The following is a 20,724-nucleotide window of genomic DNA, read 5'->3' on the forward strand; positions in this document are numbered from 1 at the left end:
AAGTGGGAGTAGCTATATTAATTTCAGACAGTACACTTTGGAGTGAGGAGAGGGTCAGGGATGAAGCAGAGCATTCCATAATGATAAAAGGGTCAATTCTCCAAAAAGATGATAATCCTGAAAGTGGGTGTGACTGCCAACAGAGCATCAAACTAAATAAGGCAAAACGGATAGAAATGCAAGGAGAAATAGATGAGTCTACTATTAGAGTTGGAAACGTCAATGTTTCTCTATCAGAAATGGATAGATCCAGTAGGCAAAAGAAAAAATCACTAAAGTCAAACTCAACACCATCAATCAAATGAATATAATTGACATCTATAGACTATTTCATCCAACAGCAGAATAACATCCTTCTTGAGCTCACCTGGAACATTCACCAAAACAGACCACATTTGGGTTATAAATCATACCTTAACAAATGTAAAAGAATTGTGTATTAGTCCACTTTCACATTGCTATAAAAGAACTATCTGAGACTGGGTAATTTATAAAGAAAAGAGGTTTAATTGACAGTTCTACATGGCTGGGAAAGGCCTCAGGAAACTTACAAACATGGTGGAAGGCAAAGGGGAAGCAAGGCATGTCTTACATGGTGGCAGGAGAGAGAGAGCGAAGGAGGAAGTGACACCGTTTAAACCATCAGATCTCATGAGAACTCACTCACTATCATGAGAACAGCATGGGGGAAACCACTCCCATCATCCAATCACCTCCCAGCAGGTCCCTCCCTGGGTGAGAGCAGACATTGCCTGATTTCTGTTTGATATGGTTTGGCTCTGTGTCCCCAACCCAAATCTCATCTCAAATTGTGGGGATTACAAATTTCAGATGAGATTTGGGTGGGGAGACAGAGGCAAACCATAGCAAATAGAAATCAGGCAATGTCTGCTCTCAGACCACAATGGAGCTAAACTAAAAACCAGTAACAGGTAACTAAAAAATAACAAAATACACAGAGACTAAACAACACATTTCTACATAACACATGAGACAAGAAATACCAAGGGAAATTTCAAAATGTTTTGAGCTAAATGAAAATGAAAACACAACTTATCAAAATCTGTGGGATGCAACAAAAGCAGTACTTAGAGGGAAATTTATAGCATGTATATATATTAGAAAAGAAGAAAGATCTAAAACCAATTACCTAAGCATCCATCTTAGGAGACTAGAAAAAGAAGAACAAATTGAATCCAAAGTAAGCAGAAGAAAAGACATAACACAAATTACAGCAGAAATCAATAAAATTGAAGACAGAAAATCAATAGAGAAAAGCAATGATACCAAAAGCTAGTTATTTGAAAAGACAAAGAAAATTGATATGCCTCTAGCTAGGCTAAGAAAGTAAGAGGACACAAATGAATATCAGAAATGAAAGAGGGGACATCACTATGGATCCTACGGACATCAAAAGGATTATAAGGGAGTACTATGAACAACTCTATGCCCATTTGTAACCTAGATGAAATGGACCAACTCCTTGAAAGACACAGTCTGTCAAAACTCACACAAGAAGAACTAGCCAATCTAAATAGACCCGTATCTATTGAAGAAATTGAATAAATAACAACTTTCCAGGCCAGGCACCATGGCTCATGCCTGTAATTCCAGCACTTTGGGAAGCCAAGGCAGGAGGATCACTTGAGGCCAGAAAATCAAGACCAGCCTAGCCAGCATGGCGAAACCACGTTTCTACTAAAAATCCCCAAAAAATTAGCTGGATGTGTTGGCACACATCTGTAATCCCAGTGACTTGGGAGGCTGAGGCAGGAGAATTGCCTGAACCTGGGAAGCAGAGGCTGCAGTGAACTGAGATCATACTACTGCACTTCAGCCTGGGAAACAGAGTGAGACTGTCTCAAAATTAATTTATTTATTAACAAGTTTCCAAATCAGAAAACATCAAATCTAGATGGGTTTACTAGTGAATTTTGCTTAACATGTGAGGAATAAATTATGCCAATTCTCTACAACCTCTTTCAGAAGATAGAAGCAGAGAAAATATTTCCAAACTCATTCTGTGAGGCCAGCATCACCCCACTACCCAACAAGATGAAGAAAAGAAAAACCACAGACCAATATATCTCATGAACATAGATGCAAAAATCCTCAGCCAAATATCGTCAAATTCAATTCCATAATGTAGAAAGAGAATTACACACCAAGACCACATGGGACTTACCCCAGGTGTGCAAATCTGGTTCAACATTTGGAAATGAATAAAAATTGCATCATCACATCAAGAGATGCAGAAAAATCACTTGACAAAAAACCAGCACCCATCCATGATAAAAACCCAGTGAACTAGGAATATAGAACTTCTTCAACTTGCCGTAGAATATCTACAATAATAATGGTGAGAAACTCAAAGCTTTCCCACCAAGATCAGGAAAAAGGCAAGGATGTCCTCTCTCACCTTTTTTCAATATCATACCAGAAATCCTAACTAATGCAATAAGACAAAAAAGAGAAATAAAAAGTATACTGATTGGAAAGGAAGAAATAAAACTGTTCACAGATAACATGATTATCTATATAGAAAATCCAAAAGAATTGACCAAGAAAACAACAAAGAAAACCCTTCTGGAACTAATAAGCAATTATAGCAAGTTTGCAGGATACAAGATTAACATACAAAAGTCATTTGCTTTTGTGTATACTAGCAATGAACAAGGAATTTGAAATTAAAAACGTAATACAATTACATTAGTCCCCTCAAATGAAATACTTAGGTATAAATCTAATAAAATATGTACAAGTTCCATATAAGGAAAACTACAAAACCCTGATCCACAAAATCAAACAAGAATAAAGAAATAGAGGTCAGGAACAAGGCAAGGAGAGAGACCTCGCTCCTTGAGGACACTGCAAGGCTCACTGCAGCCTCTGCCTCCCAGGTTCAAGCAACTCAAGAGGCGAGGATGTCCTCTCTCAGCTCTTCTCTCATGTTCATGGACAGAAGATGCAATATTGTCAAGATGTTCATTCTTCCCAATTTGATCTATAGATTCAATGTTATCCTAGTCAAAATTTCAGCAAGTTATTTTGTGGATATTGACAAACTGATTTTAAAGGCAAAAGACCCAGAATAGCCAGCACAGCTCACTACAAAGAAAGGGTGATATTGGCAAAGAAAGACAAATAAATCAATGGAGCAAAATAGAGATCTCAGACATAGATCCACATAGATACAGTCAACTGATATTTGACAAAGGAGCAAAGGCGATACAATAGAGAAAGATGGTCTTTTCAAAAAATGGTGCGGAGCACCCACATGCAAATAAATGAGTCTAGACTCAGACCTTACACCTTTCACAAAAAATTAACTCAAAATGAGTCTCAGACTGACATAAAACACAAAACTACAAAATTCCTAGAAAATAACGTAGCAAGAAATCTAGATGAGCAACACCAAAAGTATACGTTGTGAAAGAATTGGTAAGCTAGACTTTCTTAAAGTTTTTTTGCTCTGCAAAAGAACACTGTCAAGAGTGATGAGAAGACACAGACTAGGAGAAAATATTTACAAAAAACACATTTGATAAAGGGAAAAATACGAAGAACGCTTAAAAGTCAACAATAAGAAAAGCCCAGTTTAAAAGTGGGTCAAAGACCTTCGCGCACCCCTCAGAAGATGGCAGATACACATATGAGAAGATGCCCCTGTCACAGTCATCAGGGAAATACAAGTTAAAATGAGGAGACACCTTCACGCGCCTGTTAGAACAGCCGGCCTCCAGAACACCGGCAGCATCAAGGGCCGGTGACGACATGGCGCTGCAGGAACACTCATTCACTGCTGGAGGGGATGCAGATAGCACGGCCACTTCGGGAGACAGTTTGGGAGCTGCTTACAAATGTAAACATGGGCTCTGACCCTGTGACCCAGTGTGCACGCACCTTGGTACCTGCCCAAAAGAGCTGAACTCCTTCATCCACATGGAAACCTGCACTCAGAGGTTCACACAGCTTTCCTCTCACTTGCCCAAACGGGGACGCGATCAAGATGCCCTTCAGCCGGTGAATGGATAAACTGGCACTTCCAGGCAGTGGAGTGTCGCTCAGCGCTAAAACAGAAAAGGAAGCATCAAGGCATGAAAAGACAGGGAAGCAGCTTGAATCCACAGCACTAAGGGAACAAAGCCAGTCTGAAAAGGCTACTCACCGCATGTGCAACTAGACAACATTCCAGGCAAAACTATGGAGACAGTAGAACGAGGACAGGTAGCCAGGGGCTTGGGGAGAGAAGGACAAACGGGCAGACCACAGAGGATGTTTAGCAGTGAAACTGCTCCGGGGGACACCACAGGGTGGATGCCTGCGATCACACGTTTGTCCAAACCCACGGAGTGAGTGGCCCCAGGAGGGAGCCCTGCAGTGAGCTCCGGGATCCGGACCATCGTGACGCATCCGTGCGGGTTCATCGCCCGGCACAAACGCACATCTCCAGCCTGGGAGGTTGGTGGAGGGGGAGGCTGTGCCTGTGTGGGGGCAGGAGGCATATGGAAACTCTCTGGACCTTCTTCTCCATGTTTCTGTGACTGTAAAACTGCTCTGAAAAAGTAGTCTTTTAAGAAAAATCAAACATTTAAAAAAAAAAAAGAGGCATAAGCAATGTCTAAGATCACCCAGAACGTAAGTGTCAGCTGGGATTGAAACCCGCGTCATGGGTTTGGTCTGAGGGTGACACTGATGGGAGGTCACCTGGCTCTGCTCCAGCGCCTGGCCGAGCTCCAGCGCCTGACCCAGCTCCAGCGCCTGGCCCAGCGCCCGACCCAGCTCCTGACCCGGCTCCAGCGCCCGGCCCAGCTCCTGGCCCGGCTCCAGCGCCCGGCCCAGCTCCTGACCCGGCTCCAGTGCCTGGCCTAGCTCCAGCACCTCACTCCCTGCGCTGCCCGGACCATAGGAGGTGTGGAGTGGGAGCACTTTCATCAGCCCCCAAAAGGCAGGATGAGGAGCTGCTCATGGTCCCTGGAGAAGTAGCACCCACTATCCCCAAGACAAATGCCCGCAGTTCACCACCTCTAAGATCTGACGTGATCTAGACAAAGGCATTTCAAATCCATGACTCAGGAAAAGCAGCGGAATCAATGGCGGGTTTGAGTGATGGGCCCTCCCTGCCCGCATCGTGTCCAAATTCGCAGCCAGGGAGACACAGACCCCACGTCTCCTCTCCTCTCCTCCGGGAAAGCACACATCACATGCTGGCATCTGACAGTTTCTGCAGCGAGGGTCGCTCTGTGGGATAGAAGGCCCTTCAGAAGTGTCTGTGGAACAAGGTGCACTATTACTGAGCTACATATTTTTATATATGAAGTGCAGGGAGAAGTTCATGATGACATTGCACAACATTCAGACTGCTCTGTAAGGGAAAACTGAGGCTGAGCCCAGGCAGCGTGGGGGACCCCGTGCTCTGTCCTTGTGGGAGCAGAGTCCGTCAGAACAGCCAAGGGCTGTGGGACCGGGAACAGCTGCCTCTGCCTGAGCACACGGGGGTCCCACAGGTTCTGGACTCCCTCGTCCAAAAATCTGTGAAGAGGCAGATGCCAGGGAGCTGAGAACGCGCCCACTTCCTGCTGGGGGCCACCCGGCCTCCTCCCGAGGTAGTGCTGGCGTGGAGCTGGGCACTCTTGTCCAGCCGTGCACTTTACAGGGGTGGGGACAGCCGTGCACTTTACAGGGGTGGGGATGAGGGTGAGACCCGAGGTCATGAGCTGGGGGCACCGCCCATGCCCGGGCACTGATAGCGGGGGGCTCGCAGTGAACCCAGCATCGCCTCCATGGCCTGTGGTCATCGGGACTCCGCCACAAGTGAAGACGTGCCTGTGTCCCAGGGCACAAGTCGCCGGAAGCCCCAGAGGAGGACGAGGAGGACCCGTCGGGAGAGGGCCGGGAGCTCACAGCAGGGTGGCACCAGGTAGGAGGCCTTGAAGGACAGCGGGGATCCCCAAAGCCAGGAAGAAGCGCACCATGTAAGGAAAACTCACTCACAAGGGATGAGAAATCGGCGTCCCTCCCTCAGCTCAGATTAGCCAAGATCGCAAGTTGCATCCAGGGTGAAAGCCACAGCACCGGCCCGGGTTTGGGATGACACCGCGGCTGTGATCTCGGCAGCCACAGGCTTCCCCGTCCGACTCGGCCGAGAAGCCTCTCCTGCCACCTCTGAGCTCCGGGCTTGGACTCTGGAGTGGTTGCTGGAGTCACTTCCCACCATGCCGGGCAAGGGCTGCAGGAAGGCACGGCGTATGGGACGCTGGCAACTCACAGCTGCCTCCCAGCCACACACCCCACCTCCTGCAGGCTCCAGGGCCCTTTGTCTCTGAGAATGAGAGCTGCACCTTGTCCAGCAAGTTTCAGAGGTCTCAGGACTGGGAATGGCGCTGGGTGTGTGGACAGGTGAAGTCCATTGTTCCTGCTGCTGCCGGTGTGAGCCGCAGCCCACACCCGCTACCAAGGGGGCAGAACGGCGGTGTGAATGGAGAACCACTCATTTAAATCAGACTTTTCACAGCTAAGAATGCCACCGCAAAGCACAAATGACTTTGTTCCAGAAAGAAAAGGGAGAGCAGGGCACCGAGGCAGACCACGGGAACACAAGCAGCGCCTTCCACGCTGTCGGGGGAGGGCACCGAGGCAGACCAGACAGCAGCACAGTGTCTGGGGGAGCCCTCTTTACCAGTAAGGAAAGTGGCTCTTGAGGCTGAGAGGAAGAGACCGATTCCAGGTGAAAGGACAATTTTTAAAGACTCCCCAGCTAGCCGGTCTGTTTCTTCATTAATTTTCCTTAAAAGCTCCACTTGTGAGACAGGCAAATGCTCTCCACCTGCCCCCGCCCCCGCCCCCATCATAAACCAGCGCACCTGGAGGCGGGGGCTCGCGGCAGGTGGGCCTGGGAAGGTGGTGGGGCTCGCGGCAGACGCCTGGGAAGGTGTCAGGATGTGCACCATGACCCACCTCCCAGGATGACCACAGAGCTGGGGGTGTATTTTCTGCACTTTTTAAATGACTGAAGCATTTCTAAGGTCAAAGTAGAAGGTTCAAATAGCCCAGCCAGCGCCCAGAGCAGCCCCTGGAACGTCCTCTCCAACACATTTACAAGGAAAAACCATCTGATTGAAAGCGAGAGACTCCGTGGTCACGTCTGTAATTGGCCAGAAAATCACCTCATGAAGGCAGTGTGTTGTTTGAACTATGTCTTATTCCAAAAGAATTTCATTAAAGCAATTATATTTTAATAAATGTGGGAGGTTATAGATGGCACTTCAGTTCATAATAGAGCCTGTATGCCGTGGCAATTAGCAGCGGAAAATGAGCAGGACTGAGCCCATCGTTGTGCCTGCGTAATGTTTTCATTACAGGAGTTACAAATAATCTATTAATCTTCCTCTAAACACCCAGCAACATGCAAGCATTCCTCACCTCAAAGTCGGTTCTAAGTAAACAAAATAAGATGCCAAGAGGCAGCATGTCAGCATAGGATTTACAGAGTGAATCAGAGGCCTTTGTACGATTGAAGACATCGTTACCCCTCGGGAGCCAAGTGTGGCAGCACTGGGAGCCGGCCTCACCACCGTGCAGGAGCTCTGCCTGTCCAGCCTGGTGGGTCTTTCTGGAAAGGTCCGTCTGCCTGGGTCCCGCCTGCGCCCTGCCACTGCCGTTGGAGGAGCCTCAGGGAGCCCCAGTGGGCCCCGTCCCTCGGGAACCAGCTGCTGCCACGGCCGCCACAAGCCACGTCCCAGAATGAGGGGCTCCCTCAGGAGGAGTGTGTGGCAGAGGAGAAACTCCCCAAGCCTTTCAGACAAAAATGTTAGGTCCATTGAACTCTCCTGAGTGGCAGACGGAATGGGATGGCCCAAATCTGAAGGAACATCTGGAATCTCATCTTTCATCTTCTCCAACAGAAACAGACACCAGACTGGCTTTTGCCAAGAATACCACAGCCCTGGCATGATTTTTTAAGATCTATACATTTATGGTAAATTTCCTCAAAACCAAATATTACAGAATTAACGAGGTTGGGGCTGGGCTCTGGGGAGGGGAGGTCCAACTAGAGCTGCTGGGAGCAGCCCTGGGACCCCCTCTGGAGTCTCCTGTTCTGTGGGAGAAACCCTGACTCTCAGGACACAGCAGTGGGCAGAGTGCAGTGGGTGACAGGGACATGGCCCATGGGTGTTGGAGCCACTATCAAGACGGCTGAGGTGAGAGATCCCTGGGAGACTTGGCCCTGGGCCACTGGCAGAGGGCAGAGGGGCGTCTGTGTCTGAGGTCAGGCAGCCTCTGCCGAGGCACCTTTGCTGAGAAGCCACTGGTCCCTGGAAGCCACCTCCCTTCAGATGCAGATGGCCCTTTTTGCCTTGACTGCTAGGAAGCTGAGTGTTCAAAGGTGACCACTCTCTGAATCCCACGACACCTGCCCTCCGCCATCATCTCATCCCTGCGGAGTCGTCTGTTCTTGATTGAGAACAACCTCAAATCCCTTTTGGAAACAAATGGGCAATAAATGAACGTGTGGTGGGATCTCAGGCCCCCAGCCGGCTAGGCGACCCTTGCCCCACCCGCAGGGGGTCCCTCCACACAGCTCCCAGACCCCCCACCTCTCTTCTCAGACCCCTTCCTCTGCACACACGGGGTCCCTCCACACAGCTCCCAGACCCCCCACCTCCCTTCTCAGACCCTTCTCTGAGAAATGTCTTTGAATGTCAGGACTAAGCTCTAATTTTTTATCTTGCCCCAATTCCTATCTAAGGGGTCTAGGGAGTCATACCCTTCAACCATAAATTCTCATCAGATGGGTCTTATTTGACCCTATATATATCGTGACTTACTTTCCAGTCTGACTCTGGCATAACATTATAAGACAATAAAAAAATTAAAATATTTCATCCCAAAATATATTTCCTTGCCAGACCTTGAAATTGCCCTGCAAAGTCTCTTGTGGGAAAAATCCACCTTCTATAGAGAATCCTCTTCCCATTTGTTTTCCTTCCTTCCTTTCCAGATCCAGGAGATAATTAGCTCAGAGCCAGGCACCTTTTAGGTCTGATAAGAAACATTTCACAACCTGCTCCCTCTGAAGTCTGCTATCTGAGAGCTTCCTCTGCACAGTAAGACTTGGTCTCCACAGTCCTTTATCTCAGCCTCACATTTCCTTTCTGTTGATCCCAGGTCTTAAACTCAACCAATTGTCAACCAGAAAATGTTTGAATTCACCGATAGCCTGGAAGGCCCCGCTTTGAGTTGTCCCGCCTTTCTGAACCAAACCAATGTATTTCTTCAATGTATTTGACTGATGTCTCATGACTCCCTAAAATATATAAAACCAAGCTGTACCCCGACCACCTTAGGCACATGTTCTCAGGACCTCCTGAGGGGCTGTGTCACTCATATTCAGCTCAGAAGCCAAGGTCACTCATATTCAGCTCAGAATAAATCTCTAAAAATATTTCAAGGAGTCTGACTCTTTTCGTCAATAAATGTACAAAGCAGTTGAAACATAGTATCAAAACAGTTATGAAAGTCTTTTTTTTTTTTTTTTTTTTTTTTTTTTTTTGAGAGGGAGTCTCGTCGCCCAGGCTGGAGTGCAGTGGCATGATCTCAGCTCACTGCAGGCTCTGCCCCCCAGGGTTCACGCCATTCTCCTGCCTCAGCCTCCCGAGTAGCTGGGACTACAGGTGCCCGCCACCTCGCCCAGTTAATTTTTTGTAGTTTTAGTAGAGATGGGGTTTCACTGTGTTAGCCAGGATGGTCTCGATCTCCTGACCTCGTGATCCGCCCGCCTCGGCCTCCCAAAGTGCTGGGATTACAGGCGCGAGCCACTGCGCCCGGGCTTCTTTTTTTCTTTTCCTTTTTTTTTTTTTTTTCTGAGACAGTCTCACTTCTTTGCCCAGACTGGAGTGCAGTGGCGCAGTCTCGGCTCACTGCAACCTCCCCCTCCTGGGTTCAAGTGATTCTCCTGCCTCAGCCTCCCCAGTAGCTGGGGTTACAGGCACGCACCACCACACCCAGCTAATTTTTGTATTTTTAGTAGAGACAGGGTATCAGCATGTTGGACAGGCTGGTCTCGAACTCCTGGCCTCAAGTGATCTGCCCACCTCGGCCTCCCAAAGTGCTGGGATTACAGGCGTGAGCCACTGCACCGGCCAAAAGTATTTCTTAAGAAACCAAATCATAATGCAGTGATACATCCTTTCACACCAGTGCAGTAAGAGCAGCGTCCCTCGGTGGTTCCGGTGAACTCCATCATTCCACGTAGTGATGGGCAGACAGTGTATGAAACCACAACTTCCAGGGCAGGGGATTTAGCTCACAGCATGAAGAAATGTCAGCTTCTTTCCTGTCTCCATGTTCTCCTGCTCTGACCCCAATCCTGCCTGGGCCCTTCAGTGGGTCCCAGCTCCCAGATGGGTCTGGGAGAGACCCTGCCCCTGCCCTGGCCCTGATGCCCTGACACAGAAGCCTTGCCGCTCATTCAGGCTGCAGGCTGAGCCAGGTACCTTCCAGCTACCCTCGACTATTCCGAAATACACATTTGGGCTTCCTCCCTATTTCCTGGCATACAACTCCTAAAGTCTTTGGGGTCTCCTAAGTGATGTCTGTTTGTCTGCTAAGGAGATGACAGTGGTTGGCTACTCAAGCTGATCCCTAACAGGACTTTCGGGGGGCTTCCGGATAATGGACTCTGGAGGTTCCTGGAGGGCAAGTGCCCAGGGAGGGCCTGGGAACTCCGGCCCCTTCCCCACACCTCGCCCCATGCACCTCTCCATCTGTATCCTTTGCAATACCGTCTATAATAAACCTGGTATGCGTAAGTGTGTGTCCCTGAGTTCCGTAGCTGCTCTAGAGAATTAATCGAACCCAACCGGGGGGAGGTATCATAGGAACCCAGCCTGTGGGCCAGAAGTTCCGAAAGCTCAGACTTACCACTGGTGTCTGAAGTGGGTGTGGGTATAGGGGAGAGTCTTGGGATCCCACAGCCTGTGGGATCAGACACTGTCCTGGGGAAAGAGAATGAATTGAACGCAGTCGGAGGGTCCGTGCTGGTGTCTGTGCAGAACCGACTGTTTGCTTGGCATGTGGGAAAAACCCCACACATCTGGTCATGGAGTCTCTGTTGATTGTTGTGGGTAAGAGCAGAGAAGAGTCTGTTTCTTCTACTCAGGACCCCCAGGGCCACAGCCCCTCCCCGCTGAGATCCTGCCAGGCGGGAGTATCCGCAGGAGCCTGTGTAGCCCCATCTCCACCCCTGCCCGTAGCCACAGAGCGAAATACAAGCAGTTGCTTTTGGTCTTGCGATTCCAAAGCCCCTTCCCCAGGCAGGGGACCTGGAGGCCTGGCCACCTTCCTGCGGTGCCACCCCTGCCACCGCCCTGAGAGGGCCTGCGTTCTCGCTGGCGGGGTCTTGGGTCACCGGCTTGGATGCCCCTCCCAGGCCTGCGTTCTCGCTGGCGGGGTCTTGGGTCACCGGCTCGGATGCCCCTCCCAGGCCTGCGTTCTCGCTGGCGGGGTCTTGGGTCACTGGCTCAGACGCCCCTCCCAGGCGGTGGGCTTTTCCAGGGCCTGCAGGGCTGGGTGGGTGCCTGTGAGGGCCCTGTGTCTGGCGCTCCACACACGGCCGCAGCCCCGGCACACTCGTTCAAGCAGAGGTTCTCCCACAGGCAGCAGCAGAGACTCCCTTCAGACTAGAACGTGGGCTGTTCACCCCGCAGGCCGTCGCTGCCTGGCACCTCCAGGACGGTGACCGCCCTGCTCCCTGAGGCTTTCTTGGGTTTTGCTCTGAAAGCCCCACACCCTGGAAACCCCTCAGTCCTGGGCAAATTGGCCGCCCTAAGGCCCGGCCTTCCTCAGATCCTCAGCCGGCCTCTGCCTCGCAGCTTTGGAGAAGTCGCCTAGGGTCCCTTCGAGGAGCCGAAGGCCTGGCAGGAGTGAGTTCCCAGAGGGCAGCGTGAGGCCACCACACCCACCCAGCTGAGGTCCCAGGCTCCTCTGTGAGCCGCGTCCCTGTAGCCTGTCCTGAGACTGTCCTGGCAAAGAACCACACACTGGGGACTTAAAGCAATGGCACATCACCCTCTCCCAGCTCTGGAGGCCTCAAGCCTGAAACTAAGGTGCCTCCGAAGCCTCCAGGGGAGGATCCTTCCTGCCTCTTCCAGCGTCCCCAGGTGTTCTGGGCTTGTGGTTGCATCATTCTGCCCTCTGCCCCCTGTGCACACAGCTGACTCCCCTGTATGGGCCCATCTCTCCGAATCCACGACTGTCCTTCGGTAAAGACACCAGCGCCAGTCCCTGACTCCAGGCCTTCCCTGACCCAGTGTGGCCTCATCTTAACTAAGGATGTCTACATCGACCCTATTTCCAAATAAGGTCACATTTGAGCTTCCTGAAGGACACGAATTTGGGGTACTGCTCAGCCCAGTACTCCAGTTTCTGCAACAGACAGCAGAGCCCCTCACCAGCTGGACTCTGGGGTCCTGGGACCCCCAGGGGAACCTGGGCCATCGGTCTTTCAGCTGTGGGTGTTCTTTATGGATACCATCTGCCGAGGGCAACTCTGACCCCCAAACTCTCAGCAGCCAAATGTCCCTGGGACACCCCCACCTGTGCTGAACAGCGCTTCTCAGGGGGACCACAGGCCTCAGGGCACACTGCTGCTAGATGCGCACACACACATGTGCACACACAAATGCACACACACGTGTGCACACACATGCACACACATACACATGTGCATACACATGCACACACATACACGTGTGCACACACAAACCCTGCTTCAGAGCTCAGCCCTGGAGGAGCGTCACACTCGCCCAGCCTCCTCACATTTCTGTACTTCTTCAGTCAGTTAAAAGAGTATGGATTCTTGGATGCTTACTTTATATCTTTGTAACCCAACACTACTTTATTTCTTGAGGGTGTAGCATCCACCCACATTCTCTGGAGTTCTTCTGTAAGGGGACTCTGTCTCTTCTCCCCTAAACTTACTATTTAGCATAATGATTCTTAAGCTTTAGAGAAAGCCATTGTTTAGTCTTTGTTGGCAGCGTGAACATAGTTTATCATCTTTTCCATCAGAAAATGCAGCACAGCATGGCTGTCCTCTGTCTCCACCTGTGTGCCCAGAGCCAGGAATGCCCCTCCTCGCCCTCCTGCCCAGCGAAGCTTCCCTCTGCCTCCCCCAGAGCTCCTTCTCTGCATTTGCCCCTGGCCCGGAGCCCACCCTGCTCTGCTCACCCAGCACCTGGACCCCTCGCCGGCTCCTGAGCTCCTGCCTTGGCTTCCCCACTGGGTCTGCGCTCCTCTGTGTGCTAGGGCTCCCACACCCGGTCTGCGTTCTCTGCCAGGTCTGCGTTCCTCACCTGGTCTGCGTTCCCTGCCAGGTCTGCGTTCCCCGCCTGGTCTGTGCTCCTCACCTGGTCTGTGTTCCTCTGTTCTGTGTCGCCTCCGGCCCTGCTGTCACCACTGCTCCCAGCCTCCTCCGCATCCCAGTTCTCCACGACTGCAGTCTATGTGCGAAAATGCACAGACCCAGGACACCCATGGAGACTGCGAAACGGTGAAAGGGTGTGGGGCGGGGAAACAGCTCTGGCCAGGGCCAGCCCTGCTCCCCACTGCCCTGGCAGCTCCTCGCACGTCCAGCTGCACAAGGCACCGAGATTGCACACGGAGGAGCCTCAGTGGCCTGCGGGATTCATGGCTGCTGGCCAGAGACACAACCCTCCAGGATGGTTTTCACAGCAATGGTGGTTTTGAGGATTGGAGCCAGGCCCTGGACCTGCACACACACAGGGTACCCTGGCAGGGAGACCCCAGATCCCAGGCAGAGGGAGCCACTGTCCTGGTCCAGGCGAGGCACCATCTCTGCCTCCTGCAGACGTCTTTGAAAAGATCATCTGGACACGCCACAAGAGGCCGTGGAGTGCTGTCCCCGACAACCCGCCCTCAGAGTCCCCGTGTGTGAAACGCCAAGAGGGTTCCGTGAGGTGTGGAAGGAAGACGGCGCTGCGGGGGGTGCCCGGCGTTCACAGCGCTCACAGGAGCCTGCCCGGCCCTTCCTCCAGGCCTGGGGCGGCCGAGCACAGACCACACATGCTCTGCCTCTTGCCCCACGGCCTGTGGACACACAACAGCGGCCACACGGCGGGCTGGGCCTCCAGCAGGCGAGAGCCTCCGCCTAACTCTCGTGCTCAGCTCACACCACTGCACACCAGCAACACCCCAGGGGCCTCAAGGGCCGGGGCACGGGAGGGACCTCTGCTCCCGGGACAGGAGCCCTGTGGGGGGATCCAACACCTGAGCCCCCGCGAGCAGCTCCATCAGGGCCCAAAGGCCCGGTCTCCGTGAGGCCCAGAGGGACGGAGACTGACCACTTGAGCCGGGCACTTCCCACAAGCTTCCTGTCCCTGCCCTCAGTACCCCTGAGGAGCGTGGCCCCGTCCTCACCGTGGGTCCAGGCCCAGAGAGGAGGGCGCTGGGGCTGCTGGGCCTTTTGGGGCAGTCCACGGGCACCCTCAGCTCTGCAGAGACGCCTGAGAGCCAGAGAGATGCCTTAGCAAGGAAGCTGCAAGTCTTCTTGCTGGAAGCTTTCAGCACTGAGTGCAGATGCCAGCCCCAGTCCTTGGCCCACGGACCAGGGCACAGGAGTCTGAAGCCACTCACAACATCCTCTCCTCCAGGGCTTAAAACGCAGCCGGGGCTCACCCCCTCTTGGGGGCTTCCGCGTGGCCTGCACCTGTGAGGATGCCAGTGGGGTTGGCGCATGGGTGGCTCCGGGGTCAGCTCCACGGGCGCTGCCCCCACCCTCGCTCCCGCAGTGCCCGAGCCCCGCTGCCCTCCCCACTGCTGGTGTGCGTGCACCTCAGGCCCCTCCGGGAGCTGCACAGAGTTCACGCTGGGTCAATCCACCATCCACTGCACGGAGGGGCCAGCGGCCCGGGGCAGCTGTGCTGGGGAAGGCAGTGAAACCCTTAATCTAATGATGTTTTTCTCCAACCGCAACCCTTGCACGCTAGGAGCCACTCTCTCTTAATTAAGCTCAGCTCCCACATGCTTTTAACCATGCAACTTTAAAAGAAACATGTATCTTTCCAAATTAACTTTGTATCTAAGAATAATAAGAGAGCAAGAGTTGTACTAATTAACTTACAGTCGGCTACAGAACTCATTTGCCAGTGCCTTGTAGGCTTCAAGGGGAGCCGACATTTATTCAGTACAGAGGACATTCCAGGGCACTGGTCCCACCTGGGCATCACCCCTTGTTTCCACAGAGCCCCGAGGGTCTCGGAGGCAGGAGCCCAGGGACAGTGCAGAGGTGGGACTTGGGTCAAGTGTGTCTCCCTCCCACTTGACCCATTCCATATTCCAGAAGGATCCAGAGCCTTCCCTCCCACGTGCCAGCTCATGGCATTGGCTACAGTAATAGTCAGTCTGCCTAGAGTGTGTGCTTTTGATTGAAAAAGCCAGGAGAAAATCTTTTTCAAAGAGTGGAATGTTCGAAGAATGGAAATCTGTGAAAATCAGCCCGTGTGATTTATCGGGGCTCATTTCCATGAGCCGCAGTTACATTCTCGACTGTGGACAAGGACGCTGCCTGCCCAGCATTCGCAGGGTGAGGTGCGGGGACACACGGTTTCCGGGACCTGGCCACGGGCCACTCTCCAGGACTGACTGCAGGGACCTTCGCCTCCGAGGAGCCAGGAGAGACGGAGACACCCAACCTGAGATGTTCTGACAGCTGCTTCAGAGGCCGAGCTGCAGGAGGATGGCAGCGCCCTTCCTCCACACTGAGCTCCGGAGCTTGGAAGCTGAGGCCACCAGCTCCGTCCCGGCCAAGCTCTGAGCATCACAAGCTCAGAAGGAACAAACTGCAGAGTCCATGCTGGACACAGAGCGCAGGGAGAGGCCCCTTGTCCCTCACCCATGGCACGGAGCATGTGATGGCAAACGCCTCTGCTCCGAGAGAAAATGGGCAATGCCTTTGCAACTGACCAAGCAAACGCAGACACCAGAGCTGCTTTCTAAAATTCCAGGGCTGTAAATCTCACATGCCCCAAGCAGGCAGAAAAACAGAAGAACGCTGTTCCGGAGCGAGTGCACCCAGGGGTTCCCTGGGCTTGGACGGGGCTGAGCCTGGGAGGAGGAGGGGCTACGTGAGTGGGCAGAGTTGGCGGAGCTGGTTGCTGCATGGCTGAGGGAAGGGGCTGGGCAGAGTTGGTGGAGCTGGTTGCTGCATGGCTGAGGGAAGGGGCTGAGAGGCCGTCAAGGCTCACCTGGACGTTCAGTGGCTTCCCAGTGCTTCCCCTCCAGCCTGCAGCCGCCTGCACCAACGGCTGGGCCCAGGTGGGATTTTCCAGCACGGGAGGGGCGAGGCAGCTTCCCCAGGCCGAGAGGCTGAGGAGAGCAGTGCCCAGCAGCAGGCGGACCTGAGGTGGGAACGCAGCTCAAAGGAAACGGCAGCAGCCAGTGTCCATGAGGGTAATGGCCACGTGGGCCCAGCTTTGGGGCTCAGGGAGGCCCCAAGACTCCCCACAGAGTGAAGCTGGGCCAGATCAGATGCAGGGCCATGGGCCCAGACACACGACAGAGATACGGATGCAGAGACATGGCCCGGCCACATGTAAGAGACACACGCCCTATGCAGCCCCCAGAGCAGTGACCTCGGCATTGGTGACTGCAAAGCAGGGGCCAGTGCAGTCCAAGTGATGCCATGTTATTGAAAATCCTCACATTCTGTAGAACGCTAGGCCTTTGCTGTGGTTTATGGCCAGTTCTAGAGATGCCCAGGCTCTTGCCACTGGTGTCCCCAGAAAAGAGGGGACTCATAGAAGGGTCCCCTGTAATGAACAGCTGGGCCCTTCCCCCCAAGCCCAGGGTAAACGGCCCCTCCACAAGCCCCAGGAAGACGGGACCCCACGTGCCCCGGGAAGACAGGACCTCATGTGCTCCAGGAAGATGAGACCCCATGTGCCCCGGGATGATGGAACCCCCACATACCCCGGGGAAGATGGGACCCCACGTGCCCCAGGATCACAGGACCCCCACCGTGACCACAGGACACCGTGCACTCTCAGGCACGCCATCCTCCCTGACTGACCAAGCTCCCCCAAGGCCGTCATCACCTCCTGGGTAAGGGCTTTGCCTGGGTGAGTGGAAGTGACCGCGAAGGACTTGCTCCGGGCTGGGCTGGGGCCTGTCTCAGCACCGTGGCCAGGCTGGTGGCCTTGGCTGGTCAATGTGCCTCCCAATTGGTGTCCCTGCTGCATCTGCTGCTAGATGTGGGTCAGGGCCCCAGAGCATAGGGCTGAGCTCCGGGCCTGCTCCACCAAGTGCCTTTCTTCGTGGTAAAGTCCCTGCCTCTGAGCCACCCCAGGAGCAGGCTGAGCCCCTGCCTCTGAGCCACCCCAGGAGCAGGCTGAGCCCCTGCCTCTGAGCCACCCCAGGGCAGGCTGAGCCCCCGCCACTGAGCCACCCTAGGGCAGGCTGAGCCCCAGCCTCTGCTGCCCTCTGGACCCCAGCATCTGAGAGCAGAGGGTGGGGCCATACTCAGATGCCGGGCCTGGCCGTCCTTCCTCCCAAATCTAACCCTAGCCCTGAGCCACAGAGGGTGGAGCCATACTCAGATGCCGGGCCTGGCCGTCCTTCCTCCCAAATCTAACCCTAGCCCTGAGCCACACCCCAGGTGTCCAGCTCCCTGGGTCAGGCTCCCTGAGCCGGCACCCTCCAGAATGTGCCTCCCTTCAGATCTCAGGCCAGCAGGAGGGCGAAGGACAGCACCGCCCCACCTTTTATCTGGGAGCTTGGCCAGGCAGGGGCTGGCCCGAGCAGCAAGAGCCTCCTCCTCACCGCACAGTGGCTCGGAGGAGTCTGCATCTTTTTGCCTCGGGAGCCTGGTGCATCGGAGCTCCCCTGCACTCATCCACGCGGGACAGTCACCTCCACTCTGGAATGGGCGTGAGTCGGGCAAAGGGCTCGGTTGGGTGTGCATATAAACTGGGCATGTGCTCTTGGAAATAAATTTATAAAATCCCCTGAGAAAGTAAAGTGGAGACAGCCGAGAGGGCCCCGCACACCTCCCTATGGAGGCCCAAGGCTGAGGCAGCTCTGTTTCCTGCCCCCTCCTCACCGGACGCCAGGTTCACCCCAGGCCGTGAGAACCCAAGCCTGAGGCAGCGCAGCCAAAGGCCCTGATCCTGCCCGGAGCCGTGCCCTGATTAGGCCCAAAGGAGAAGTCAGGATCAGGGAGAGCAGAAAACATCTGAGCAATGAGACACATTGGGAGTAAAGCTCCCGCCCACCGCATGATAACAGGCAGAGTGAGTCACGCGGACTGTGGGAATCTGTGTAGACGGGTTTGGTTTGTTTTCTTTGCTATTGTGGGGGTGATTGTCTCCATCTAACAATTTTCATTGTGTGCTAATAAGCACAGTGGGTTGGCCTGCATGGAAACCGCCCAGCTCGCCTTTTCTGTTGGTTATGCAAAGGTTTGAAGGGGCCCAGGACCTCCCAGGGTCAGGGGAGGAGCAAAATACCTCTTTGATGTGGAAAGAGGGCTGGCATGTCATGGCTGTGGCTACAGACGCCGAGGGAGCAAACTGACACCGCTGCCCCCATACCCCTGTGCCCTTCAGCGGGTGGTGCTGACCCATCACTGGAGGGACCCACAGGCCCAGGGATGGGGGGCACTTTCCCAAGAAAAGTTGGGGTCCCCTTTGGCAGCTCCCATGGGTGACCAGGAGCACGGCAGAGTCTGCAGGACAATGGGAGTGGCCCGGCTGCCCTGACAGCGCTTCTTCCTTTGTTCCCTCCCTGGATGGGCCGAAGGGGTCGCCCTGTCTGGTATCTGCTGGATGACCAAGTTCCCTGAGCTAGAGTATCAGGCTGGCCTTCCTCTCCTTAAATAGTCTTCAGGACGGACACACTCCAGCTGTCACGCAGAAAGTAACGGGCCCAGGCCGGGTGCGGGGGCTCACGCCTGTAATCCCAGCACTTCGGGAGGCCGAGGCGGGTGGATCACGAGGTCAGGAGATCGAGACCATCCTGGCTAACACGGTGAAACCCCGTTTCTACTAAAAATACAAAAAATTAGCCAGGCGTGGTGGTGGGCACCTGTAGTCCCAGCTGCTCGGGAGGCTGAGGCAGGAGAATGGCGTCAGCCTGGGAGGCAGAGCTTGCAGTGAGCCGAGACTGCACCACTGCACTCCAGCCTGGGCGACAGAGTGAGATTCCATCTAAAAAAAAAAAAGAAGGAAAGAAAAAAAAGAAAGTAACTGCCCCAAAACTGTATTTGCCATGCAGGTTCCCAACCTCCAGGGCTGCTGTCATCGAGAGGCATGTGACTTTAAAGACCATATCTTCACAAAATAGGATCAAGTAAAAGCTGCTCAGTGGTGAAGACACAGAGTTGGACCAGCCCCGGTGCTGGGTGCAGCAGCCACTGTGCAGGAGGCCATGTCTGTACCATCTGAGAGAGTTGGAGCCAGAACCTCACCTGGAACCCCACTCCTCCTAGAATAGAGGAACAGCCCAGGTCACACCCCAACCCCACCAGTACAGCAGCTGCTTTGCAAAGTGGATGTCCACAGGTGCTTCCAACACATGTCAGAACTAAGCTGGAGCCCCGTCCATGCTCCTTCGTGCTCCGTTGGGAGGCTCCGCAGGAGCTGGCCGCTGGGTGGGACACCAGAAGGTGGCTTCATCTTCCCCGCAGGCTGGGCATGCCCCTCACTGAGGGTCCCAGGGTTTTCTTCAAGCCTCTGTGTCAGAGCCAGTGGGCAACTGTGCTGGCTCTGCCCACCTTGCCCACGTGGGCACACATGGGCACACCTGGGTACATGCAGGCACAGCTGGCTACATGCAGGCACACCTGGGTACATGTGGGCAACCTGGGTATCTGCGGGCGCACCCGGGTATATACGGGCACACGCAGGTATTTGCAGGCACACGTGGGTACATGCGGGCATACTTGGGTACATGCGGGCATACTTGGGTACATGTGGGTACACATGGGCAGGGCAGCACTGGCAGCTGCTCACTGCCTGTCACAAGCCATGACCTCAGCTTTGACCTTGCAGGTATGCCAGGTTCAATTCGAAGGCATGCCGTGGCAACGTGTGTGTGTATATTGTACAAGCAATGTAGCTAGGAACAGTTGCTATTATTATCCTAAGGCTAAACACGGATTTTTTTTTTTTAGGTGAAAATTCAAAACCAAGGGAAATTACTGCCATCAGGGTTGTGGCTGCAGCCAGAGCTTGCCTCCCAATCTCACACTCATGCTCTCCTGTGGAATCAGGCTCTGCAATTCTTTTGGCTGGAGCAGAAAGGACCTGCGACACGGCCTGGGGAGACGGCTCCACAGTCTGAGGTAGCAGCAAACAAAGCAGCAGCATGGAGGGTTGCGGGGGAGGCGAGCAGTCCCGGCTGTCTGCTGGCTTTCCGCTTTCTAAGCTTTTATTTTCACAGGGAGGCGAGAGAGGGCGCCTGAGTCTGACAAGAGGGTCTCAGCTCCCGTGCTGGCCACTCTCCTGCCAGCCACAGGGACCTCCCGGCCATGGCGCCCGGCCGTCCTACTGGGTGACAAGCTTGGAGGGCGTGTGGAAGGGCCCAGCTGCTGTGAGGGTGCTGGCGCTCCCTCCCTTGCCTCCTGCCACACCTGCTCTGAGCTGAGTTCTGCCATCACAGATGTGGCGTCGGCAGAGAGACCACCTGGCAATGAGGCACACGTGTCTG

The sequence above is a fragment of the Pongo pygmaeus genome, chromosome 17 (assembly GCF_028885625.2).
Source record: "Pongo pygmaeus isolate AG05252 chromosome 17, NHGRI_mPonPyg2-v2.0_pri, whole genome shotgun sequence".
NCBI lineage: Eukaryota > Metazoa > Chordata > Mammalia > Primates > Hominidae > Pongo > Pongo pygmaeus.